We start from the raw sequence: 8,592 nt of genomic DNA on the forward strand, positions 1-8,592 counted from the left end.
GGAAGTGTCACCTCCTTGGACCTATTCGTCATGCATCTGCTGATGCACGATAAAGTGCCATTGGCTTTTTTGATGGCTTCGTCACACTGCCGACTCATGTTCGTCTTGGAGTCCACTAGGACTCCAAGATCCCTTTCCACTTCCGTGCCACCCAGCAGGTCATTCCCTAGGCTGTAGGTGTGCTGGACATTTTTCCTCCCTAGGTGCAGCACTTTGCATTTCTCCTTGTTGAACTGCATTCTGTTGTTTTCTGCCCACTTGTCCAACCTGTCCAGGTCTGCTTGCAGCTGTTCCCTGCCCTCCGGCGTGTCCACTTCTCCCCATAGCTTTGTGTCATCTGCAAACTTGGACAGAGTACATTTCACTCCCTCGTCCAAGTCACTGATGAAGACATTAAAGAGTATCGGTCCCAGGACCGAGCCCTGCGGGACCCCACTGCCCACACCCTTCCAGGTCGAAACCAACCCATCCACCACGACTCTCTAGGTTTGACCCTCTAGCCAATTCGCCACCCACTGGACTGTGTAATCAAAAGATTTCCTGTGGCCCGTACGGGGATCAAACCTGCGACCTTGGCGTTATTAGCACCACACTCTAACCAACTGAGCTAACCGGCCACTTGACTGGTAAAAGTGGATTTGTTTTGGTTATGGAAATATTCCTCAAGACAGAGGTATTCAAAAAATTCTTCTAATTCTCCACATTGTAGTATCTTATTAGGGTATTTTTCCAGACAGAAATTAAGGCCTTTAGAGAGACTAGATTTTTCAGCTTTGGTAAATGTGTATATGGAGAGATTGATAATATTTGGGGGTTGACTGGTTCCTTCAGTTTCATCTAGTATGAGGTTGATAGGTTGTACAGTAGTGGTGTTGTTTCGCTGATGGTTGTTTTGTGTCTGGGAAAGTTGTTCCTATAGCAATTGGCTCAATTTATTGTTTTTATGTTGGATGGATGTTGCAAAAACTATTTGGTAGTCTTTAGTAGTAGTAAAATATTTGGGAAGATATCTGGATTTCTCTCTTTTAAGTTATTGTAACGTGTTGATTTCCTTCTTGAGTTGATCTCTTTTGGAGTAGGTTATGTGAGGAGATGGTTTCTAAGTCTTTTTGAAGTTCTCCTACATAGCTGTGAAGCACATTTGGAGTTGTGTGTAGTAGTCAGAGGATTGTAGATGTTCAGTCCTCTGGGCATGATGTTGCGTTTCTTGCATAGGCTTAGAAAATATGTTGCTTCCATGCACTTCAGGCATATCTACTCCATTGCTTCAGTACAGACAGAAGCAACAGTTTGGACAGACTACTTCTGTGGCAGAACCTTTAGCCCTTATGGATTCATGGGCTAGGGACAGAAATTACATATACACCTGTGTAAGTGGTTAGAAAACCAGTTCAGGCGACTCACTGAGGCACTGGCCACGTGTCGCTGGGGAGGGGGAGCACAGGCAATGTAGTGGAGGGGGCCACAGTGTGTGGGGCATGGGGTTGCAGCCAGGCCACACCAGCTCCAAAGGAGTCACCTCCATAGCCCGGTGGGTGGGAATCTGTGCGGGAGGGAGTGCCGTGCCACCATGGCCACCAGGGTGAGATGCCCCTTGCCCACCTGGCAGCAGCAGGGGACAACTCCACATTGCTGCCACTGCCGTGCTCCCTATGGTGGCATGATGCTCCCTCCTGCACCAGGTCCTGCCCACTGGGCTGTGGAGGCAGCTTCTGCCCGGAGCTGATCTGGCCCGGATGCAGCCCCACAACCCAGTATGGGTGCTGAAATCTCAGGGGGCTTGTGCCCCTCATGCCCCTGCCATGTTGCCTGTGTCCCCCACATAAATTGCCTGTGCCCACACCCTCCCTTCCCCACATTCCCAACCCCCTTCCTCACACACTGGGGGTCTGGGGGCAGGGGGCAACAGGTCAGGAGTGAGGGGCACCCAGCAGGGCCAGGAGGCTGTGGCTTGGGAGTGAGAGGCAATGACAGGGGCAGGGCACTGGCATATCAGGGCTACCCAACACCACAAAGCAGCTGGGGGAACAGCCACAGCTGGACCAGTGTCCTAGTGAGCGAAGGGGGAAGAGGGAGCTCTGATTTTCCATGATAAAAAAACCAAAATCAAATGCCAAAATATATAGGTATTTAGAATTTATTGTATTATAATGATAGAGGCACTGGCAGGCTTCCAAGTTGCTTTAAAATGGTAAATAAATTGTAAGTATCAATAAAGCATTGTGTTCAACAGATACTTATAGGTATATATAGTGGAGCTTCATTTTAATCACAGAAAAACATGGATTTGGGGGGTTTATAATCAGAGACTTTGAGATTTTTATCAGAAAACTTGGGATTTTTAAACAGAAAAAACCAGGATCCTTGGCTAATTAATCACCGAGACAAACTCCCAGGAGAAACAGCAGATTCTTTCTCTCTCAATATTTTAAAATCAAGGCCAGATGCCTTTGTACAAGTTATGTTTTCCTCAACAGGTACTGGGCTCCACACAATAGACACGAGGCAAAACTCAGTGGCTGAGAGTCAGACTAGGGCCTTGTCTATACTGTCCTGGGGAGCATGTATTAAGCACACCCCACCACCTGAGTCTGCTGACCTACTCCAAAGAAAACAATTTGCCAGTGGGGCTGCTCAGACTCACCCCTAATACCTTCTTGAGCAGTAAGGGCTTGCTGGGAATGAATCCAGAGCTAACCCGCTGGTGAACTTCCTGTTCTGGAGTGAGTCGGAGAACTTGGGTGGGTGGAGATGCTAAGCCCTGTCCTCCTCAAAACCTACCACTGCTGATATGATACAAATGTGTCCTAGGCATGAACAGGAGCCAGAATTTAGAAAAGTGGGGTGTGGGAGCAGTGCCCGGCACTGCAGGTGTGGCTGTACCCTGGCTCCCAGCCCACCTGCACACACCAAGGTGGGCAAATCATGCTATGCCCCTAGTGCTGTTCTCAGTGTACCTGAGGGCAACGGTAGAATCATAGAAAATGAGGGCTGGAAGGAACTCAGGAGGTCACATCTAATCCAACCCCCTGCTCAAAGCAGGACCATTCCCAACTAGATCAGCCCAGCTAAGGCTTTGTCTAGCCAGGCCTTAAAAACCTCCAAGGATAAAGCCCACAGCATCTCTGGGTAATCTGTTTCAGTGCTTTACTACCCTCCTCATAAGAAGGTTTTTCTCTAATATCTAACTTAAACTCCCCTTGGCTCCAACTTGAGACCATTGCTCCTTGCTCTGTCATCTGCCACCACTGAGAACAGTCCAGCACCATCCTCTTTCAAACCCCGCTTCAGGGAGTTGAAGGCTGCTATCAAATCCCCCCGCAGTCTTCTCTTCTCCAGACTAAATAAACCCAGTTCCCTCAGCCTCTCCTCATCAGTCATCTGCCCCAGGCCCTAAACATTTTCGTTGCCCTCTACTGGCCTCTCCTCAATTTGTCCAAATCGTTTTTTTTTTTTTGTTTTGTTTTGTTTTGGGGGGGGGGGGCGGCGTGCGACCAGAGCACATAATGTGACCTCATGAGTGCTGAATAGAGGGAAAGAATCACTTCCCGCAGTCTGCTGGCAATGCTCCTACTAATGCAGCCCAGTATGCCATTAGCCTTCTTGGCAACAAGGGCACACTGTTGGTTATATTCAGCTTATTATCCACTGTAACCCACAGGTCCTTTTCTGAAGAGCTGCTGCTTAGCCAGTCGGTCCCCTGTATCAATGCACGGGATTGTTCTGCCCTAAGTGTAGGACTTTGCACTTGTCCTTACTGAACCTCATGAGATTTCTTTTGGTCCAATCCTCCAATCTGTCAAGGTCTCTCTGAATCCTAGCCCTACCCTCCAGCATATCTACTGCTCCCCCCAGCTTGGTGTCATCTGCAAACTTGCTGAGGGTGTGCTCTATGCCATCTTCCAGGTCACTGATGAAAATATTGAACAAAACTGGCCTCAGGACTGGGGATGTTTTTCTAGTGTAAGGGGAGGCTCCAGCACCACTTCTGCCTAGCTCTAGCTGGGCTACACATGGAGCTAGGCTCAGCTAGACACCATGCCGCTCCCTTCCCCCACATCTGGTTTCTGGGCTTCCGGGAGCACCCAGAGACCAGGCAGGGACAAGGAACCAGCCTGCTGCTGGTGTCCCTGGCTCAACCCAGCTCCATACGGAGCCCAGCTGGAGCAACTTTGGAGCTCCCCCCTCTGCCCAGTGGTGACATGTAGCGGGCACATGTACACCCCCAGAGAGCACCGGTGCACCCCCTGATGGCTGCGCTTGCCACTTAGGCGAAGGGCAGGGGGGCAGGTGGGAATGCCAGTGCCCCCTTGCAGCGATCAAACAGTGCTTGCTCCAAGAAGTGGCTGCAGCCACGCGCGGTCATCATGGGATCATCCAGGGCCACCCCCCGGACTGCAGGATTGCCCATGGGGGACTCCCCCCTCCAGTTGGTGGGACTGGTCACAGGGGGGGGATGTGCCCCCCCCCCCCCCCCCTGACTAAGGCAGCACCAGTCACCCATGCCTCTACCCTCATCCCCAGGATAGCTGGAGTCAGTGGCAGCAGCAGGTGAGAGAGTTGGGAGGAAAAGGGAAAGGGGGTGGGGCTCTTACTTGCTTCAGGAACTTAAAAAAAAAAGGTCCCAGCTGCTACCCCCACCGCATGATTGACTGAAAGAGGGGTGTGTCTGTGCCACTGCTCCTCCTGGATCCATCCCTGGTCCCTGGTGACCAAATGGCCCCTTCTGGTGCAGCCACTCTGGACTTAAGGTGGTGCATCTAGTGGTAGCAAGAGAAGAGGAACTGTCATCACAACACTGCATTTAGAATTCTTCCTCTTCATGGGAAGAACGGCACTTTTGCTTACTGCGACCTGCTAGATCAGGGTGTTAAAGATACAGCCCACAGGGTGGATCCAGCCCATGGAGCCTTATCATCCAGCCAGCAGTGCTTCCCCTGGGTCTCAGAGTAGACCCACAGACTGCATGTGGCGCTTGCTGCACTGGCCCCATGCACTGCATGTAGGGCGAGGGTGGGCACTCATGCTTAGTGATGTGTGTAGGGCTGCAGCCAGAACTGGCGCTCACTGCATGCAGTGCCCAAGCCAAGCCAGCCCCTCATGCTGGATCTAGTATGCAGAACCAGACAACAGGCCCAATCTGGCCCACGGATTGACCCTGCACCATTTTTCTGGCCTGTGGAGCCTCATGAGTTTGATACCCACGCAATAGATCAAAAAAGATACAGGTACGCCTCACTTAACGTCATAGTTACATTCTTGCAAAATTCCAATAGCAAAATGATGTTAAGCGAATCCAATTACGTCACAGTAGTTACCTACTAGCAGGCAGCGGCCAAACAACGTTATAACCGAATATTGCACAACTTTAAACTGGTATGTTCTCCAATAAGATCAACAGTATAATAACAAAACAACGTTAACTGGAACGACATTAAGTAAGGCGTACCTGTACTATCATGTCTCCAGCACAGCACCAACTGCAATATGTCTGACACCACAGTCACGTTTCTGAAGCCTGGCTTTCTGGGAATGGAGCAAACTCCTCATCTATGTACCATCTTTACTTGTGTGTTGGTGAAGCTGGCCTGGTTCAGGTGCTCCTTTTTCCTTTGTTGGCACAAATTTTGCCTCTGACTCCATCACTTAACGCAGCCCACAACCATTTTAAGAACTTCCACTGATGAACATGGACTTTTGTATCTTGTTTATGAAAGGACAATCATTTGACCTTTTAAAGGAAGCTTTACATAATATGTCCAGATTCTTAGCTGGCATAAGCCCACATTACTAAAGTGACTTCAGTGCTGCTAGGCCCATTGGGCCCCAGATCTTCAAGTTAAAGCCAAGTGAACTGCCTCCCGACTAGGGTCTTTACAAAGGGTGCTGTAGGAAACGGAGCTGTGCAAACCTTAAGAAAGTACCCAGCAGTTCTATGCTATCAAGAATCTGCCAAGCGGGAGCAGCTCTTCCCACAGAGGATAATTATTCAATTTTGTTCTGCAAGATGCAGATGAACATTGGGGCGTTGCATATTAATTCCTGCTGTTTGTTTGCTCCGATTTGTCAGAACCTCTTTTCTGCACCCGCAGGCATTTTCTATATTAAAAAGCATGTGCAAAAATTCAGCCAGATCAACAGCTGCAAGGAGATATGGCTCATTATACTCCATAGCTATAGTAACCAAACCAGTCCTTGTGTGAAATTTCATCTCACAGGTTTCCTGAGAGATGAAGTAACTCCATAGCATACCGAACCCCCTGCCTGGTCAAAGCAATTCATAGAAATGGATTTTGGAACTTTACTAGAATCACAGGTGTCCATGGGATTTCAAGGTGATGGCATCCAGGAGGGAAAGAAGAGATTGCTTTCCCATGTCATGTCTTGCTTTTCCTCTGGAAAGATGTACTTTGGTGCAAACTTGCACTGTAAATTTCAACTCCCAACAGGCTCGAGTAATCACTGAAAACAGGCAAAATCTTCCAGTCTGTTTCAATCTTTGCAGATCCCAAATATGCAGACTTGGTAGATTGGAAACCTGTAATATCTTGAACTGCTTTGCTTCTGAAATGAAAGTAAATCCATATACCCAGGCCATTTTATACCAATAAAAGTCTAGCCTAAACATTTCCAAGTGCTTAAGTGACTTTGGTGGTTACAGGCATGTACAGTTCTACGAGGGCAGAAATGATGGGAGGGTCTTGCCCCTCCAGACAGGAGGACATGGGCTAACTGAGTGCAACTGTTTCATCTGTTTGCTCCTATCCCACCATGAGTGAAGCCAAGCCATAGTAATTTAGCATGAATGAAACGGAGCAATTACTGCAGTAACTACATGCATCTTAGGTTAGGTGCAAACACAAAATGGATACAGATTCTTCTGTACTGTTACAAGCTCCCATGCCTTTTACAGGGTCCACCTAGTGCAGAGGCGGGCAATTATTTTGGGCGGAGGGCCACTTACTGATGTTCAGAAAGTCATTGAGGGCCACATGACAGGCAGCCCAGGGCAGATTAATATTAATTTTCTAATTTTTTTAGGAGCCCCATGGGCTGGACAGAATGGCCTGGCAGGCTGCATCCAGCCCCTGGGCCGCATTTTGCCCACCCCAATCTAGTGTCTTTTACTCTGGTCTATCCATTCCCATACTTTAAGCCTTACTTACAACAGAGCTCCTGAGTGCCTAAGTTCATTGATTTGCATGAGACTTAGGACCCAACATGCTTCTAACACTTTTGAACATGGCACTGAGGAGCCCGAGACCTTGAGTCACTAAGCTGCTTCCAACACCAGAAGTCCTAGTGGCAGATAGCAGACGCCAGAGGAACACCACGGGAGTGTGCACACACCCACAGCTCCTGCTGCAACTGCAACACTCGATACCACATGAGGCGAGGTGAACTGCGCTGTTTTGCGTGCAGTAGTATAAGTGGTGAAATGTGCGTCAGCATGCAGAAAATGGCGGCGGCGTGCTTTCAAGCTAAAGCACTCCTGATGTGTTTTAGTTCAAAAATGCACCGCCGCCCGTTTTCTCAGCACTGACATGCATTTCACCACTTATACAACTGCAAACGTCACAGTGCTGGGCGCTTTTCAAAGCACCTGGAGCTGCGGCGCTTGAATGTGTAAAAATGACATTAGGCATTAGACCAAGTGATATAAGAAGATGGATTCTAACATCATTACTGGCAATAGAAGCAAGAAATTATGAAAATCACCTGCTCTATCAACTGTTAACCAAAGACCCAAACAGATGGAGACTTAAACAGCTTGAAAGTCAAACTGTTTATACAGGAAGCCCACAAGCTCCTAGAAGAGACTGGGGATGCTAAACCAAATCAGTGGGCAGCACTGGAGTAGGCTGACTGCTGGGTAAGGTCAGACCTATTCCTATAGCATTTTATACCAATGCCAAAGGAGTCCCCCATTAGGCACAACCTTGACAAAGAAGCATGGGTCAAGCTGAAGAGACTGAGGTCTGGATATAGACAATTCAAAACAACACTTCACAAAATCAACATCTTGGACAGTCCCCTGTGTAAATGCAGTGTCCAACAAACAGCACAGCACTTAATCAAAAGCTGCAATCTTTAGAAGTGCCCAGACAGGATAGATGGGATCTGTACACTGAGCAATTATACCAGACAGTGGCTCGTAGATCTGGAAGTTGATATCTGAGGCCATATGAAAGAGAGAGAGAGCAGTGCTGGTAGGCCACTCAAGGTAGACAGAGCCGGTAAGGGGGACACACAGCAGCCTTGGGAAGGCAGCCTACTGCTGGTGCTGAGTTGCAGCAGGCGCCTTACAGAAAGCTGAGTTTCACTGTAGTGACAGAAAGAAGCAGCCCTGCCTTCACAACAGAGCAGTGAGTATTCACTTTGTACCTAGAGTAGGCCCAGGTCATACAGCAAAGACCTCAAACAATGCCTCAGTTTCCTTCCTCAGCTCTCCACTAAGCCATTTGCATGTCATAACTGTTCAGACAAACATTCAGAAAAGAAAGTGGCAAATAAAAAGAACAGGCTGGTCTCTCTGGAATCAATAGCTGCCAAACAACCATCCAACTCCCCTGAGCTTTTAAAGCAATCTAG

At 48.5% G+C, this 8,592-nt stretch overlaps 1 non-coding gene across 1 annotated transcript; it reads right to left on the minus strand.

Annotated features, from left to right (window-relative positions):
- Positions 1-543: 543 nt before the first annotated feature.
- TRNAI-AAU lies at positions 544-617 on the minus strand. Its single transcript has one exon. It is a non-coding gene; the product is annotated as a tRNA-Ile (tRNA).
- Between the last annotated feature and the right edge of the window lie 7,975 nt (positions 618-8,592).

This window comes from Alligator sinensis, unplaced genomic scaffold (assembly GCF_000455745.1).
Source record: "Alligator sinensis unplaced genomic scaffold, ASM45574v1 scaffold13_1, whole genome shotgun sequence".
NCBI lineage: Eukaryota > Metazoa > Chordata > Crocodylia > Alligatoridae > Alligator > Alligator sinensis.